Source organism: Zingiber officinale, chromosome 2A, assembly GCF_018446385.1.
Source record: "Zingiber officinale cultivar Zhangliang chromosome 2A, Zo_v1.1, whole genome shotgun sequence".
NCBI lineage: Eukaryota > Viridiplantae > Streptophyta > Magnoliopsida > Zingiberales > Zingiberaceae > Zingiber > Zingiber officinale.
In genome coordinates, this window is record NC_055988.1 from 71,256,210 (window position 1) to 71,276,159 (window position 19,950).

Consider the following 19,950-nt stretch of genomic DNA (forward strand, 5'->3'; position numbering starts at 1 on the left):
ACTTCACAAACCAAATAAACATTATTATCTTCTAATAGTTAGCTAGTAATTAATGGTCATAAAGCTACTCACAAGCTATCCACAGCCTACACAACTAGAACATACACAACCACGTAATTCTATATATAGCCCATACGGCTGGAATAAAAAGAACATAACCACGCAGTTGTATAATAAACAATCCACACGACTATACTAAAAATACAGTGGAAGATAAAAACCAAACATAAAAACAACACAACATAATAAACTGATTGTATGTCATCATGACTTATACCATAATAAAACCTAAACAGAATAAAAGTTGTTACAAGGCTCAAAACCATAAACAAGACTACATAACACGATACTAAATCCAAATACAAAGTACCAATAGCGTAATACAAAATAGCATGGAAAGCTGATCTAAGATGTGACGTGGGACTGTCAACTAGGATCCTCCAAGTAACTCCTCCATCATCTACCTGTTACTTGGAGAAAGAAAAATCAGTACAAGGGTGGTGAGTGCGGATCACTAAGCTGGTAATAAGAACATGGTAGTGAATGGACAAAAGTGTAAGGCGATCAAAGATATACAGTCTCAGTAGGAAAATAAGAACATGATCATATATGACATGATAAACATACATACTCGTACCGGTCTAGCACATAGGGTATAATGATCAGTAAATCACTAGGGATCAGCAATAGATCTACTCGTAACACCTATCCAATATATGTGATAGTATAATCATGTATAAAAAATTAGTAATAAATCATCAAATGTGAGAGCATCACTCCACCTCAAGAATACGTCATATGTGGGAGCAACCCTCCACCACAAGCAATCCATTGTATGTGGGGGCAACGCTCCATGACCAACAATACACAGTATGTGAGAGCAACACTCCATCACAAACAATCCATAGTATGTGGGAGCAACGCTCTACCACAAAAAATACGTAATATATGAGAGAAACACTCCACCACAAATAATCCATAATATGTGGGAGCAACACTCCATCTCAAACAATCTACAAGTGACCAAGACATCTAGTTGTCTAGCTAGGGACAGCGCAAGATCACTTTACCATAAATCATTGTGAGTAGTCCGGAATGTCAAGGTCCCTATTTGTACGAGATCATTTTACCACAAATCACTGTGGGCAGATAGGAATAAGTTCTCTAGCTACGGGTTGTGCAAGATAACTCTACCATAGATCATTATGGGCAGCCCAAGATATAATAGCCCAAGGATAAAACCACAAGCAAACTATCATATATGAGAGCTTTACTCCACCACTAGAAATACAAGAAACCAAGATATCTAGCTATCTAGCTAAGGACTACGTGAGATCACTCTACCACAGATCATTGTGGGCAGTTCAAAATGTTAAGGTCCCTATCTGGTGAGATCACTCTGCCACAGATCACTGTGGGCAGATAGGAAGTAGCTATCTAGCTATGGGCTGCGTGAGGTCACTCTACTATAGATCACTATGGCCAGGATACAACACTCACTGTTGACTAGCTCTAACCTCAATCTATAATGAGAGGGAGCCTTGGTCAATAGGAGACATGCAGATCCAAATGTATAACAATCACTGTCAACTGACTCTGACTATAAGAGAGTAATGATCGTCAAACTAGCTCATACCACATGGGAGCAATGGTCGTCAAACTAACTCATACCATAACGGAGCAACGATCATCAAACTAGCTCATTCTGTAAGGGAGCAATAGTCGTCAAACTAGCTCATACCACATGGGAGTGTTGGTTAGTCCTAGGAAAATTGTACCGATTTCACTATACAAAAATTTTGTACAAGTGTCGAACCTTTCCTTAAATAACCTATTGTGTTCTTTAGAAGTTAAATTAGGAATCACAAACGGAACTTAACATCATTGATTCCAAATTTAACTTATATCTGTTCTTGATGGTTTAGATTTGAATCGCAAGCGGAACTTAACACTATTGATTCAAATCCACCTATGTTATTAATTCCATTAAATATTAATTTCCAAAATTGGCTTCCAGGACTACATGGCGAGGCACATGGCCTTCTTGGATATGGGAGCAACTACCACCGCCTAGACAAAGCCTTTTAAGGAAAGCTAATATTTAATTTCCTTAAATAACTCTAGGTTTAACCAAAAAGAACAATCGAATCACAAATTCTAAAAATAAAATAAAAGAAACAGAACTTCGAAACAAATCTAAAAACTCTAGAATCTAATGCCTCTTGTGTTTAGAATTCATACAAAAGAAATACAACTAGTATGATGCGGAAATTAATTACTAATTATACCTTCCTTTGTATGCAACGACCTCTTGATCTTCTACCGTATTCCTCTTCTTATCCCGGACGTTGTGTGGGAAACGATCTACCGAGATGAGAACCACTAAAACTCCTTCTTCTTTCTTCTAGGTTTCGACCACCAAGAGCTCCTCCAAAGATGAAGAGGTTCGGCCACCACCAATGCTCCAAGGGATGCTAGAAACAAGGCTTCCTTTCTCTCCTTCTTCTCCTTGCTTGATCCAGCCACCAAAGAAACTCCACCAATGAATAGGTTTCGGCCACAAGAAGGAGAAGAGAGAAAGAGGAGGGGCCGGCCACACCCAAGGAGAAAAAGAGAGGAGAAAATAGAATAGAGGTTATTAGCCATGAAGGCACCTCTACTCCCTCTTTTATATTCCTTAGTCTTGGAAAATAAGGAAATTTTAATAAAAACTTCCTTAATTCCTTTTCCATGAAAAAGAAATTTTAATTGATTAAAAACAATTTTCTTTTCTTAATTATAATGGTCGGCCACTTTTAATCCCCAATCAAGGAAAGTTTAATTCACACAAGAATTAAAACTTCCTAATTTATTTCCGGAAATTTATAAAAAAATTCTATAATAATTTTTCCTTTCATGGTGGTTTGTAAAAAGGAAATTTTATAAATTAAAATCTTTCTTTTAAACATGTGGAAGATTTCCAAAAAGGAAAGTTATCTCTAAAAATTAAAATCTCCTTTCAATCTACAAATAAGGAAAGATATCAAATCTTTTCTTAATCTTTTGTAGAAACTAATAAAAGAGAATATTTAATTTTTAAACTCTCTTTTAAATCATGAACATGGTTAAAAAAGGAAAGTTTTCTCAAAATTAAAATCTACCTTTCAATCTACAAATAAGGAAAGATTTCAAATCTTTTCTTAATCTTTTGTAGAAAGCTATAAAAGAAGAGATTTAAATTTTAAACTCTCTTTTAAAACCATGGAATCCACATAAGAAAAATTTTAAAAATTAAAATTCCTTTTTATTTTAATAGGGTCGGCCACCTAAGCTTGGGTTCAAGCTAGGGCCGACCACCTCATGAACCCATGAACCATGCCTTTTGCCAGCCCTAGCTTGGACTCCAAGCTAGCTTGACCTGTAACACCCACGAAATCTAGTAGTTATATATATGTGAGTATCCTTTTTTTTGTAGAATAAAAAGGGAGATAGAACCAAAAAGATATAAAAAGAAAAGAGGTGAGGTCAAGGATTGAACCTTGAACCTTTTAATTAAATGGCAAACTTTAGGAGTTATGGAATGACCAATAGGCCATCATGAATTATTGTTGAAAGAGGGATGGAAATTTTAGATAAAGTAAGAGTATGGTTAAGAGAAGGAAACAAGAAAATATCAAGTAGCTTTCTTCTTCCTTCTCTTGATTAAGAAAAGAACAAGCAAAAGACAAATTGTCTTTCCCTTCTTTCTTCCTTTCATTTTCGTGAGGATGAAGGAGGAGATGGGATTAGAAGAATTAAGGGGATGAATGGGACATGTTTCTCATTAGGGAAAAATATAAATGAGTTAAGGAGAAAGGGAAGGCAAAGTTCATCTTTGCTTCTTCCTCCCACTTAGCATAAGGAGGAAAGAAAGAAAGGGATTTCATTTTTCTTCTTTCTTTTCCTCTTCCTCACCATTGCCGAAACCTAAAGCTCTCCCTCCCCTAATTCCAAAATCCACCTAAGGTTTTTCTTCCTAAGAATACTAATCCACAAGAAGGAGCCTTCAAGATCTACCCCTTCCAAGCAAGAGAAGAAAAAGGGAGTGCTAGAAGGAGAAGCACTCTTCTTCCTCCTCACAAGGGTACCATTTTCTTTTGGAACCACAAGCGAAAGGATGTGAGTATTTTCTCACCTGTGGTACAAGTAGCTCATGGTTTTCCATAAATTTAAATGGCTTAAAAACTTAGGAAGGTTCTTGCAACTTTCGGCCATGCCAAGTTTAAAAGCCTAGGAAAGTTTAAACTCAAATCTAACATGTTTATGATCTTTCTTATGACATGATATGAATATTTCCTTGGTGTTTCATGCTTGTATGTTACTTAGAATTAGATGAACCCCACCTTAGGGTTTCGGCCATGAGGAGACTAAATGCCTAGGAAAGCTTAAACTCAAATCTAACATGTTTATGATCTTGCTTATGACATGATATGAATATTTCCTTGGTGTTTCATGCTTGTATGTTACTTAGAATTAGATGAACCCCACCTTAGGGTTTTGGCCATGAGGAGACTAAATGCCTAGGAAAGCTTAAAACTCAAATCTAATATGTTTATGATCTTTCTTATGACATGATATGAATATTTCCTTGGTGTTTCATGCTTGTATGTTACTTAGAATTAGATGAACCTCACCTTAGGGTTTCGGCCATGAGGAGACTAAATGCCTAGGAAAGCTTAAACTCAAATCTAACATGTTTATGATCTTTCTTATGACATGATATGAACATTTCCTTGGTGTTTCATGCTTGTATGTTACTTAGAATTAGATGAACCCCACCTTAGGGTTTCGGCCATGAGGAGACTAAATGCCTAGGAAAACTTAAACACAAATCCAACTTACTTATGATCTTCCTCATGATATGGTATGAAGATAACTTGATGTACTTATGATTTCATGTTGGTTAGAACTAGGTACTAATGCTTTGAACTTTCAGCCAAGATAGGATTAAAAAGGGCTACGCAAGCTTAAACTCAACCTTAACATGCTCATGTTTTTCCCTATGATATGATATGAAGTTAACATGATATTCTTATGCTTGTCTTTGGTTTAGAACTTAGTTTCACACTTCATGACTTTCGGCCATATCATGATTTGTAGGCCTAGGAAGCTTAGAACCTAAACTAAATATGCTCATGATATTTCTTATGATAAATGATATGAAATTGGTTTAGGGTTCACATGTTTATATGCTATTTGTAACCTAGGTTTAGGCTTTGCATGTTTCAGCCACAACATGATTTGTAGACCTAGGAAGCTTAGAACCTAAACTAAATATGCTCATGATGTTCCTTATGATAAATGATATGAAATTGGTTTAGGGTTCACATGTTTATATGCTATTTGTAACCTAGGTTTAGGTTTTGCATGTTTCGGCTACAACATGATTTGTAGACCTAGGAAGCTTAGAACCTAAACTAAATATGCTCATAATGTTCCTTATGATAAATGTCATGAAATTGGTTTAGGGTTCATATGCTTGTATGTTACTTTCAACCTAGGCGATCCCTTGCATGTTTCGGCCACCTAAGATAGGTTGATGATTGAGACCCAATTTTGACTCTTTATGTGCTTCACATGCCATGATATAAATTAGGAGATGTTAACTTATGTTCCATGCATGATTATGTTCCCATGATATGATATATGCTCATTTATGTATGCTTATGAATCATGCATTTAAAATGTCTCCTATGATGTGCTATATGCTCAAGTATGTATGCTTATGAAATGACAAGTAAAGGTCTAAGAGTTGCTTCCCTATTTGTTGGGACTAAGAGCACTCTTTATGATATGCTAAGTGAAAGGCCTAAGAGTTGCTTCCCTATTTGTTGGGACTAAGAGCACTCTTTATGATATGCTAAGTGAAAGGCCTAAGAGTTGTTTCCCTATTAAGTGGGACTAAGAGCACTCTTCATGCTAAGTTAAGTTATGAATGACATGAACATGATGAATTATGAATGACATGAACATTATATGCTATGAATGACATGAACATGATATACTATGATTATACGACATGTTATTTTACTTTGTATGGCTTGTACCAAGGGTGGGCTCTATAAGCGCCCCTAGGCTGACGGACTATGAACGGGTCTAGTAAAAAGGGATTGGCTCCTTAGTATGCCCCTAGGTCGACGGTCGTAGTACGGACCTAGTTCCCTAGTAGATTCGGGGCTAGCTATCCTGTCCTAGGGATTGTATGTTAGAGTGTATACTGAAAGCCTAAGCTTTTGTAAACATTTATTTTGAATAAAGAATCACATTTGGTCAAAATGTCTACATTTAGTTGTAGTTTTTCAATTAATTTATATTGTAGATAACATAGTATGTGGTACCACATACAGAAGATGATGTTATCAGTACCTTATAAATTATAAACAGTAGCTCACGACCAAAATGGAAAGGAACAAACCATTGGAAGGTCGTAGTGTAATTATGAATTAGTTTATCTTAACTATATAATTACACTAGTACACTTAGAGTGTATTGAGTAGGACCATTTGAGGTCGTTTCTTTTATACTGACTTTATAAAGGAACAAAGACCTCAGTTATTATGGAAGTGTGTGCTCTTAATCCTAATATAATAACAAACACATATATTTGATATTTATTTCTTTAATTTATCAATGGGTGAGATTTAGTTCGATGAATCAATAAGCCCGATAAATTGGGAAATGATATCACTTATAGTGTGTGTTGTTGATTATAGAAGGAAACTGTGTCCTAGTAATTTAGGTTGATAATGTCCCCAAGATGAGCTCATAAGAATTGTCATGTTAAACCCTGCAGGTGAACTTAGTCCGACATGACAATAAGGTTGAGTGGTACTATTCTTGGATTAAGATATTAATTAAATGAGTTGTCAGTAACTCACTTAATTAGTGGACATTCGACATCTTAAACACAGGGAGACTAACACACTCATAATAAGAAGGAGCCCAAAAATGTAATATGGGATTGGTGTGGTAGTTCAATAATAGTTCTCTAGTGGAATGAATTATTATTGATAAAATTAAGTTGTGTGTTCGGGGCGAACACGGGATGCTTAATTTTATAGGGAGACCAAAACCAATTCCTCCTCTCGGTCCCTATCGTAGCCTCTTATTTATAGAGTACTATACCCACCTATACCCACCTTCATACCCATAATGTAGGGGCCGGCCAAACTAGCTTGTGGTTCAAGCTAGGGCCGGCCAAGCCTTGGTTCATGGGTGGCCGGCCCTAGCTTGAACCCAAGCTTAGGTGGCCGACCCCCATTAAATTAAAAATAATTTTAACTTTAAATTTTTCTTATGTGAAAGATATAATTTGTTGGAAAGATTAAAAATTAAAATATCTCTTTTAAAAGGATCTACAAAAGATTAAAGAAAGAGATTATATATCTTTCCTTATTTGTAGATTGGAAAGATGTTTTATTTTTCTTCTTTATAAATTATTCACATGTAGAAAAATTAAAATTATAGAAATTTCTTTTTATCAACCATGAAGGGATTTTAAAGGAAATTTTATTTTTTTAAAATTTTCAAAGACAAATAAGGAATTTTAATTGTTGATTGAAATTATCTTGTTTGCTCTTATTAAGGTGGCCGGCCATGACATGATAAGTTAGGAAATTTTGTTTTATTTTTCTTAATTAATTCATGTCAAGGAAAGTTAAGGAAATTTTATTGTAATTAAATTTCCTTATTTACCAAAGCTAAGGAATATAAAAGAGGGGGTTGGGGTGCCTTCATGAGAGACAACCTCTATTATTCTCTCCCTCTTTTCCTTGGTGTTGTGGCCGGCCATCCTCTCTCCCAACCCTCCTTTGCTTGGAGCTCTTGTGGTGGCCGGATACTACTTGGAGAAGAAGAAGAAGGAGAGAAAGCTTGCATCCCTTGGAGCTTGGTTGGTGGAAAAAGTTCTTCATCATTGGATTTTTGGTGCTTGGCCGAAACTTGAAGGAAGAAGAAGAAGGTGCTAGGTGGTCCTCATCTTGGAAGATCGTTGCCCACACAACGTTCGAGGTTAGAAGAGGAATACGGTAGAAGATCAAGAGGTCTTTCTAAAAGGTATATCTAGTATTTTTCCTTTCCGCATCATACTAGTTATTTTTGGAAATAATACCAAATACAAGAGACATGCGATTCTAGAATTTCGAATTCGTTTTCGATGTTGTGTTCTTTGTTTTTTTTTCTTGTGATTTGATTGTTCCTTTCGGTTAACCTAAAGTTATTTAAGGAAATTAAATATTAACTTTCCTTAAAAGGCTTTGTCTAGTCGGTGGTGGTTGTTCCCATATCCAAGAAGGCCATGTGCCTCGCCACGTCAGTACTGTGAGCCAATTTTGGAAACTAATATTTAATGGAATTAATAACCTAGGTGATTTGGATCAAACGTGTTAAGTTCCGCAGGAGATCCAAGTCAAAACCTAAAAGAACAAATAGATTAAACTTTGGATCAAACGTGTTAAGTTCCGCAGGCGATCCAAGTTTAATTTAAAAGAACACATGGCAGCTAGGAAAAGGTTCAAACCTTTGTACAAAATTTTTATACAGTGGAACCATTAGGTTTTTCGAGTAGCAACCAACAATTGGTATCAGAGCTAGGGTTTTGTCTCAGTGTATTTGGTATTAATTTAATTATGCACATGTCATACATAATTTAGGCAGGTTAATAGTAGGATGTGCTAATTTGTGGATGTAGGATCCAACTATTATGGCTTATAGTTTTTTTTTATGTGTGTGATTGGACCCTTGGACATGTCAAGGGCAATTTTATGTGTGTGCATGATTGTATTATAAAATATAGAAGGAGCTGTATTTAGTTTTATTAGAATTTTATTTTTAATCTAGGTACATGTACATTCCTTTTATGGAATATAGGATCGATGGATGTAAATTTTTATTTTATGTTCGATCTAGTTTACATGTACATTTCTTCGAGGAATATAGGATCGAAAAATGTAAAATTCTATTTATGTCGCGGATCGAATCTTGTAAGGCGTGGAACCTTTTTGAGGACCAGAGGCATAGCGGAACAAGGAGCAAGATGGATGCGACAGCAAGACCCGGTGGCGGTGGCCAAAGATGGCAGCAGCTAGGGTTGGCGACACACGGAGGACAACAATAGATAAAAGCCATAATAGTTGAAAATTAGATTTTCTATTTATTGCTTTTATATTGTGCTGTGTGTGCATGTTAGTATACATGTTTAGTAGGCTAGCATAGTTAAAATTTCTCATTTATAAATAACTAAGTGGGTGAGAGATTTTAAATAAATTCCACGGTCTCCATTACTGGTTTGTAAGTGATGCAAACAAGCTTGCGTGTTGGCTCTGAGTGCCTTCCTCCATATCGGATGAGCTTGTTTGTGGATCACTAGAACAAATTTCTATTTTGGATGACTATAGGAAGTTAATTAAGAGTGTGTGATCTTCCCCATCGGAAGGGGCACAATCTTATTAATGAACTTAGTGTCAAGTAGTGGTATACACTTAGGCACGTTTAATAGTATCCTCCCCATCGTAGTCACTGCTATTATTCGTGTGACCAAAGGATACCAACTATTAATTTTTATTGTCAAAAAGTTAGGTTGACAAGATAATAAAATTAATGGGATAAACCCTCCTTTTACGAATGCTGAATTTGTATACGTCCACACTATCGTGGCATACAATATTCGCGGTGTTTTGAGGTGTTGGTTAATTTAAAATAGTATTGTTTGAGGAATCAATATTATTCTAAATTTAGAGTTCTAACCAAAAGTTATTTGTGATTCTTAGGATGACTTTCAACCCACTGTCCATCATACTACAACAGAATAGACTTACTGGTCCTAACTACATAGATTGGAAAAGGAACCTGGACATTGTTCTTACTGCTGAAAGCTATAAGTTTGTACTGATTGAGCCTTGTCCTGATGCACCCACTGGTGAATCTATCCAAGAGGAGATTGAATATCATAAGAAATGGGTAAAGGCGGATGAGATGGCGTGGTGTTACATTTTGGCTTCAATGTCAAATGTATTACAACATCAGTATCAAGATTTACCAACAGCTTATGATATTATGAACAATCTCAAGGAACTCTTTGGTCATCAGGATCGGACTTCTAGACAAGAAGCCATGAGAAAGATAATGACAGCCACCATGCAAGAAGGTACTCCTGTGAGGGATCATATCCTAAAGATGATGGCTTATCTGAACGAAATACAGATCCTTGGAGGAGAAATTGATGGGGAAACCCAGATCGATATGATCCTCTAAACACTACCTAGAAGTTTTGAGTAATTTCGCCTGAATTACAATATGAACAAAAGGGTATATTCATTGGCGGAACTAGTGACAGAACTTCAGGCAGCAGAAGGATTGTTTCGTCACAATTCTCATATTCACTATACTGAAAATGGTTCTACTTCTAAACCGAAAGGAAAGAAGAAGAAGAAATAAGTTGGTTCAGCAAAAAAAGTGAATAAATCTCAGAGTACAGGACCTAAAGCTGGAATGAAGAAGTCGAAGGGCAAGTGCCTGCAAGCAGTCAGGGCATTGGAAGGCGGACTGTCCTCGTAGGAATCAGAACAACAAAGGTATATCTCATGCTCTAGTTGTTGAAACATGTTTAGCGGTGTTATCTACCAGCACCTGGTGTGTAGATACGGGAGCCACTGATCATTTCTGTAATTCCTTGCAGGGGTTCCAGGAAACCCGACGACTAACTGAAGGAGAGATTACCGTCTACATGGGCAATGCTACTAAGGTGGCGGCTGTTGCAGTGGGAGACGTCTACTTATCTTTTAATAGAAATAGAAATTTAGTTTTAAGAAATTGTCTTTATGTACCCAGTTTTAGAAAGAATTTAATTTCAGTTTCTAAACTATTTTTGGATGGATATTCAGTTTCTTTTAGTAATGATGTAATTATTAAGAGAAATAAAGTGATTATCTGTTCTGGTGCATTAGTTGGCAATTTGTATACTTTAAATCCAATTTCTCCCACAAAGAAAAACATGAAAATTTATAACTCATCTTCTAACTCTAATAAGAGAAAAGAACCTTCAGAAATGAACCAAGCATATCTTTGGCATCTAAGGCTTGGTCATATTAACTTAAGTAGGATTCAGAGGCTTATGGCCGATGGACTTTTGGGTTCATTAGAGTTGAAAAATTTTCCAACTTGTGAATCTTGCTTAGAAGGTAAAATGACCAAGAGGCCTTTTAAGGCCAAGGGGTATAGAGCCAAAGAAGTGTTAGAATTGGTTCACTCTGATTTGTGTGATCCTATGTCTGTCCAGGCAAGAGGTGGTTTTGAATATTTTGTCTCTTTTATAGACGATTATTCAAGATATGGATACATTTACCTAATGCGCCGCAAGTCCGAGTGCTTTGATAAGTTCAAAGAGTACAAAGCTGATGTGGAGAAACGACTAGGTAAAAGTATCAAGACACTACGGTCTGATCGTGGTGGCGAATATCTCTTAGGAGAGTTTAGGAATTACTTATTAGAGGCCGGGATTCAATCCCAACTGTCCGCACCTGGTACACCCCAACAGAATGGTGTGGCAGAACGAAGGAATAGAATTCTTATGGAAATGGTTAGATCGATGATGAGTTATTCAGAATTACCAAATTCGTTTTGGGGATACGCTCTGGAAACAGTAGTGTACATTCTGAACTTAGTACCTTCTAAATCAGTTTCTTCTACTCCCACAGAATTGTGGAATGGGCGAAAGCCCAGTCTAAGACATATTCGGATTTGGGGTAGTCCAGCACATGTGGTGAAACCAGATGCTGATAAGTTAGAATCTCGTACAGAAGTTCGCGTGTTTGTGGGGTATCCCAGAGGAACGAAAGGTGGTTTATTTTATAGTCCTAAAGACCAGAAGGTCATTGTTAGCACCAATGCCCAGTTTTTAGAAGAGGACTATATAATGGATCACAAGCCCAGTAGCAAAGTTGTTTTAGAAGAACTAAGATTGGACACGTCTACCTTAGTACCAACAGTACAAGATGAAGTACCACAAGAGACTGCAACACGTGTCACACATGATAAACAACCACAGACTACCACAAGATGAAGTACCTCGTCGTAGTGGGAGGGTTGTTAGGCAGCCTGATAGATTCATGTTTTTGGGAGAGTCTTCGGACTTGATCCCGAGTAAACATGAACCTGATCCCCGAACATATGACGAAGCACTCCAAGATATAGATGCAGCATCTTGGCAAAAGGCAATGAATTCTGAAATAGAGTCTATGTACTCTAATAAGGTCTGGGAGCTCGTAGAACCACCTGATGGTGTAAAAGTCGTTGGATGCAAGTGGATCTACAAAAGGAAAAGAGGGACAGACGGGAAGGTAGAAACCTTCAAAGCTAGGCTTGTTGCGAAAGGGTACACTCAGAAAGAGGGAATCGATTATGAGGAGACCTTTTCACCAGTAGCCATGCTTAAGTCTATCCGGATACTCTTATCCATTGCTGCTCATATGGATTATGAGATTTGGCAAATGGATGTCAAGACAGCTTTCCTTAATGGAAGTCTTGAAGAGAACATCCATATGAAGCAACCAGAAGGGTTTATTGAAAAAGGCAAAGAGCATCTAGTGTGCAAGCTCAATCGGTACATTTATGGACTGAAGCAAGCTTCAAGGTCTTGGAACATCCGGTTTAATGAAGTAATCCAGTCATATGGATTTATTCAGTGTCCGGATGAGTCTTGTGTATACAAGAAGTGTAACGGAAATGTGGTGGTATTTCTTGTACTATACGTAGATGATATTTTGTTAATTGGCAACAATGTCAAGGTATTATCGAACGTAAGGGTATGGTTGTCCAAACAATTTGATATGAAGGACTTAGGAGATTGTGCACACATTCTTGAGATCAAAGTTATAAGGGATCGCAAGAAAAGAATGTTGTGTTTGTCCCAAACTTCATATATAGATACAATCCTTGCTCATTTTAGCATGCAGGATTCCAAGAAAGGTTTCTTACCTTTTAGGCATGGAGTAGCTCTATCTAAAGAGATGTCTCCGAAGACATCAAAGGAGATAGAGGACATGAAAGCAATTCCTTATGCTTCGAGTGTAGGAAGCCTAATGTATGCAATGCTTTGTACGAGACCTGATATCTGTTTTTCCGTGGACATGGTTAGCAGATATCAGAGTAACCTTGGACAAGGACATTGGACTACGGTAAAGCATATATTAAAGTACCTAAGAAGGACTAGAGATTATATGCTAGTTTACCAAGCAGACGATTTGCTCCCTGTGGGTTACACGGATTCAAATTTCCAATCAGATAGGGACAACAGTAAGTCTACATCAGGCTATGTGTTTACTTTAGGAGGTGGAGCCATTGCATGGAGGAGTGTTAAGCAGAAATGCGTTTCAGACTCAACCATGGAAGCAGAGTATGTAGCAGCCTCTGAGGCGGCTAAAGAAGCAGTATGGCTCAGGAACTTTCTAATGGACTTAGATGTGATTCCTGGTTTGCCCAAAATCATCACAATTTATTGTGATAATAGCGGTACAGTTGTAAACTCGAAGGAACCACGAGCCCATAAGGCAAGTAAACATATAGAGCGCAAGTACTACCTGATACGAGATATCGTGAAGCGAGGAGAAGTTGTCATCGTCAAGATTGCATCAGCAAATAACCTGGCAGATCCTTTCACTAAGGCCCTTCCGGCAAAAGTTTTCGATCGACATGTGAAAGGAATGGGAATCAGATGTATGGCAGAAGATATGGCAGCTTAGTCATTAGTATAAGTGGGAGATTGTTAGAGTGTATACTGAAAGCCTAAGCATTTGTAAACATTTATTTTGAATAAAGAATCACATTTGGTCAAATTGTCTACATTTAGTTGTAGTTGTTCAATTAATTTAAATTGTACATAACATAGTATGTGGTGCCACATACAGAAGATGATGTTATTAGTACCTTATAAATTATAAACAGTAGCTCACGACCAAAATCGAAAGGAACAAACCATTTGAAGGTCGTAGTGTAATTATGAATTAGTTTATCTTAACTATATAATTCCACTAGTACACTTAGAGTATATTGAGTAGGACCATTTGAGGTCGTTTCTTTTATACTGACTTTATAAAGGAACAAAGACCTCAGTTATTATGGAAGTGTGTGCTCTTAATCCTAATATAATAACAAACACATATATTTGATATTTATTTCTTTAATTTATCAATGGGTGAGATTTAGTTCGATGAATCAATAAGCCCGATAAATTGGGAAATGATATCACTTATAGTGTGTGTTGTTGATTATAGAAGGAAACTGTGTCCTAGTAATCTAGGTTGATAATGTCCCCAAGATGAGCTCATAAGGATTGTCATGTTAAACCCTGCAAGTGGACTTAGTCCGACATGACGATAAGGTTGAGTGGTACTATTCTTGGATTAAGATATTAATTAAATGAGTTGTCAGTAACTCACTTAATTAGTGGACATTCGACATCTTAAACACAGGGAGACTAACACACTCATAATAAGAAGGAGCCCAAAAATATAATTTGGGATTAGTGCGGTAGTTCAATAATAGTTCTCTAGTGGAATGAATTGTTATTGATAAAATTAAGTTGTGTTCGGGGCGAACACGGGATGCTTAATTTTATTGGGAGACCAAAACCAATTCCTCCTCTCGGTCCCTATCATAGTCCCTTATTTATAGAGTACTATACCCACCTATACCCACCTTCGTACCCATGATGTAGGGGTCGGCCAAGCTAGCTTATGGTTCAAGCTAGGGCCGGCCAAGCCTTGGTTCATGGGTGGCCGGCCCTAGCTTGAACTCAAGCTTAGGTGGCCGGCCCCCATTAAATTAAAAAGAATTTTAATTTTAAAATTTTCTTATGTGAAAGATATAATTTATTGGAAAGATTAAAAATTAAAATATCTCTTTTAAAAGGATCTACAAAAGATTAAAGAAAGAGATTAGATATCTTTCCTTATTTGTAGATTGGAAAGATGTTTTATTTTTCTTCTTTATAAATTATTCACATGTAGAAAAATTAAAATTATAGAAATTTCTTTTTATCAACCATGAAGGGATTTTAAAGGAAATTTTATTTTTTTTTAATTTCTGAAGACAAATAAGGAATTTTAATTGTTGATTGAAATTGCCTTGTTTGCTCTTATTAAGGTGGCCGGCCATGACATGATAAGTTAGGAAATTTTGTTTTATTTTTCTTAATTAATTCATGTCAAGGAAAGTTAAGGAAATTTTATTGTAATTAAATTTCCATATTTACCAAAGCTAAGGAATATAAAAGAGGGGGTTGGAGTGCCTTCATGAGAGACAACCTCTATTATTCTCTCCCTCTTTTCCTTGGTGTTGTGGCCGGCCATCCTCTCTCCCTCTCTTCCTCTTTGTGGTGGCCGAAACCCTCCTTTGCTTGGAGCTCTTGTGGTGGCCGGATACTACTTGGAGAAGAAGAAGAAGAAGGAGAGAAAGCTTGCATCCCTTGGAGCTTGGTTGGTGGAAAAAGTTCTTCATCCTTGGATTTTTGTGCTTGGCCGAAACTTGAAGAAAGAAGAAGAAGGTGCTAGGTGGTCCTCATCTTGGAAGATCGTTGCCCACACAACATCCGAGGTTAGAAGAGGAATACGGTAGAAGATCAAGAGGTCTTTCTAAAAGGTATAACTAGTATTTTCCCTTTCCGCATTATACTAGTTATTTTTGGAAATAATACCAAATACAAGAGGCATACGATTCTAGTATTTCAAATTTGTTTTCGATGTTGTGTTCTTTGTTTTTTTTTCTTGTGATTTGATTGTTCCTTTCGGTTAACCTAAAGTTATTTAAGGAAATTAAATATTAACTTTCCTTAAAAGGCTTTGTCTAGTCGGTGGTGGTTGTTCCCATATCCAAGAAGGTCATGTGCCTCGCCACGTCAGTACTAGGAGCCAATTTTGGAAACTAATATTTAATGAAATTAATAACCTAGGTGATTTGGATCAAACGTGTTAAGCTCCGCAGGAGATCCAAGTCAAAACCTAAAATAACAAATAGATTAAACTTTGGATCAAACGTGTTAAGTTCCGCAGGCGATCCAAGTTTAATTTAAAAGAACACATGGTAGCTAGGAAAAGGTTCGGACCTTTGTACAAAATTTTTGTACAGTTGAACCATTAGGTTTTCCGAGTAGCAACCAACACTGCACGCATTTATGTATGTATGTGGTACAAGCCGGGCCTCATGATGATATTATGTTCAAGTATTATATGATATGTTTTTTTAAAAGCATCTTGCACATGATATTACCCATGTTTTAAAGGACATCTTGCTTATATGTTTATGATATGATATGATGTTTCTCCTTATGCTATGATATGATGTTCTTTATGCTATGATATGATATGTCATGATGATTACTTTTACGTTATGATATGATATGACATGATGCTTTCAATTATGTTATGATATGATATGACATGATGTTTCTTTTATGTTATGATTTGATATGACATGATGTTCTTTTATGCTATGATATGGTATGATATGATGTTCTCTTTTATGCTATGTTAAAATGTTATATGATACTCTTGCATGATATGTTGTTTAGATGTTTTATGTGTCCATGCTATATGTTGTATGGTTTTGCTATGACATATGTTTTTTTTTTGTGAGTAGGAAAGAATCTCGCTAAGCCTTGTGTGCTTATAGTTACTTTCCTTGTACCACAGATAAAGGTAAAGGATGGATAAACTAAAGGAGCAGCAGGAGGGGCAGGAGATGTGTGTGGTGGTGGCTTGGCTAAGAAAGAAAGACCTGCTTACGTTGATTTAGGATTGATATGAACTATGCTTAATTTATGTTGATGACTTGCATGATCACTTTACTTATGCTTATGTTAGAAATGGATATTATGACTCTTTAAGTTCATAACTATGCTAAGCATGCTCGTATGAAAAATGATTACTTCCGCTGTTTTTGAAATTCATGTACGTATGTTATGTAGAAAGTAACCCCACCTCCACTAGCAGGAGGGGCGGGCGTTACAGGTTGGTATCAGAGCAAGGTTAGCCTTCCCACTACACACACACCAAGCCTCCATCCTGTCGCTCCAAGTAAGACTTTCTGTACTTACTATGATAAGAAATGTTTTAGTGTCCATAAACCTAAGTATGACTAATATGGATTTCCTTTATGTATGATAAGCGACATTTAATATGCACGAATATAAGTAGGGATGACTCTAGACTTATGTTAGCCTTATTGCTATTTATGAAAATAGATATGGCTAGAAGACGCGGTAACAGGGCCGATGAGACAGTGACTCCACCAGATCTGACCTAGGTAGTCACAGATCTCCAGCGTCAGATCACGGAACAACAACAAGTAATCACTGCTCTAATGAATCAGCAAGGAAATCAGAATGCAGTGCCCGTCATACCAATAGCTGCACTAGTACCCCCAGTAGCCCCTGCCCCAGTGGTCCGACAGGAGACCTACTTAATACAGTGGCTAAGGTTGAAGCCGGAGAACTTCTCGGGTACTTGTAAGCCATGGGATGCCCAGGCCTGGTTCAAGACTGTGGAAAGTATAGTGGAATTGCTGGACTGGCCCATATCGGAAAAGATCAAATGCGTGTCATTCTGTTTTTCCGGAGATGCAAGAATGTGGTGGGAAAGAGTTAAGGCTAAAAGACAAATTAATCTGATGAAATGGACGGACTTCGAGACAGAGTTCTTCGAAGAATTCTTCCATATACAAGTGACGAACTGGCATTACGACGAGTTCACCGAATTCCGGCAATGTGACTTATCAATAACCGAAGCAGTGAAGCGCTTTAATCGTCTTGCACGCCTCTGCCTAGAGTTAGTCAGCACGGAAAGAGAAAGGGTTAGACTGATGCTGAAGATGCTCCGACCCGAGATAGCACTGAATGTGGCCGGCGGAATTAATAGATCGCAAACTACAGAAGAACTGGTCAGCAGTGCCTTGATCACCGAGCATTATCAGAAGGTGATGAATGAGAATAAGAATCAGGCACAGACGGAATGACAGAAATCTCAGGGTACCAAAACGAGCTGTAAAGGAAACTCTAATGGAAAAAGGAAACAATGTAACAGCACTAAAGGAGGACCAGCAAATAAGCAACCTAAGTACCCTCAGTGTACCATTTGTGGGAAGCAGCATTCCGGAGTATGCCACAAGGGTACGAGAAAGTGTTACAACTGCGGACGGGAAGGACATATGGCCAGAGACTGCCCCACCCAGTCCCAGACACCATCTCAGCAGAATAACCAGAGTAGGAGTACCCCCTCACAGCTACACCTGATGCAGGCTGCCATTGAAGGAACTCCGATTAGCCAAGGGAGATTGGAAGCCCCGCCAGCTACGATGAACGCCAGGGTTTTCTCTCTTACCAAAGATGATGTGGTGAGTGCCTCTACAGTTGTCACAGGTCAACTGCCTGTGTTTTCAGTAAATATGCTAATGTGTTATTTGATACTGGGGTGACACACTCGTTTGTCTCTACACCCTTTATGAAGAAGTTAGAGATACCACCACAAGCTTTAAATGGCAAATTCTTAACAACCCTACCCTTGGGAAAAGTAATGCCATCTACTCATATGTTGCGAGCCGCACCCATCAGAATCGCAGACAGAGAACTCTACTGTAATCTGATAGTGCTTGACATGCAAGATTATGATAGTATACTAGGCATGGATTTCCTGAGCAAGTACGGCGCTTCAATCGAGTGCCGTAAAAGAAAAGTAGTCTTCCAGCCTGAAGCCGAAATGATGTTCAAATTTATTGGAGAACCAAGGAAAGAAATTGAGGGATTATTATCAGCCATAAAGGCACAGAAGATGTTAGATAAAGGATGTACTGGCTTTATAGCACACATGGTGGGCACAAGTCAAACCGAGAACCAGAAGCTAGAAGATGTCCGGGTGGTATGGAACTATCCAGAGGTATTTCCCGATGAACTACCAGGATTAGCCCTTGATAGAGAAATAGAATTCGAGATCGAATTGATTCCTGGTACTAAACCGATCTCTAAAGCACCCTATCGTATGGCGTCGGCTGAGTTGAAGGAACTTCAGGGACAGCTATCAGAGTTACTCGATAAGGGACTTATTCGTCCTAGTAACTCTCCATGGGGAGCTCCGGTACTGTTCGTGAAAAAGAAGGATGGGTCTATGCGAATGTGTATAGACTACCGAGCGCTAAATAACGTGACAATCAAGAATCGGTACCCTCTGCCACGGATCGACGACCTGTTCGAGCAACTAAAGGTGTAACCATTTTCTCAAATATTGACCTAAGGTCCGGCTATCATCAAGTGAAAGTGAAACAGGGAGATATTCCGAAGACGACATTTCAAACAAGATACGGACACTATGAGTTTATAGTTATGCCCTTTGGAGTAACCAATGCTCCTGCTACATTTATGGATCTGATGAATCGGGTATTTACGGTATATCTCGACAAATTTGTGATTGTCTTCATTGACGATATTCTCATCTATTCAAGAACCCAAGAAGAGCATGCCGAACACCTGAACACAGTACTGTAGATCCTTCAAGAGAAACAACTATATGCAAAGTTTTTCAAATGCGAGTTCTGACTCGATCGAATCTCATTCTTGGGTCATGTTATCTCCAAGGACGGAGTAATGGTAGATCCGAGCAAGATCGAAGCTGTAAGTAACTGGAACAGGCCAAAGAATGCCAGTGAAGTCAGAAGTTTTCTCGGGCTAGCAAGCTGTTACAAGAAATTTGTAGAAGACTTTTCCAAAATTGCAGCCCCTATGACAGTTCTCACCAAGATGAACAAAAAGTATGAATGGACAGATGACTGCGAGAAGAGTTTCATAGAATTGAAAAGGAGACTGACTAGTGCTCCGATCCTTACTCTTCCAGAAAGTGACAAAGGCTTCGATATGTACAGCGATGCCTCCATATTAGGACTGGGAGCTGTACT

The 19,950-nt window shown here is 37.7% G+C and overlaps 1 long non-coding RNA gene across 1 annotated transcript in view; it reads right to left on the reverse strand.

The window, feature by feature from the left end:
* Positions 1–337: 337 nt before the first annotated feature.
* Positions 338–19,950, reverse strand: part of LOC122039698 — a 28,892-nt gene continuing 9,279 nt past the window's right edge. Inside the window, exon 3 of the long non-coding RNA XR_006128341.1 lies at positions 338–464. This is a non-coding gene — a long non-coding RNA (uncharacterized LOC122039698). The remainder of the gene's footprint in view (positions 465–19,950) is intronic.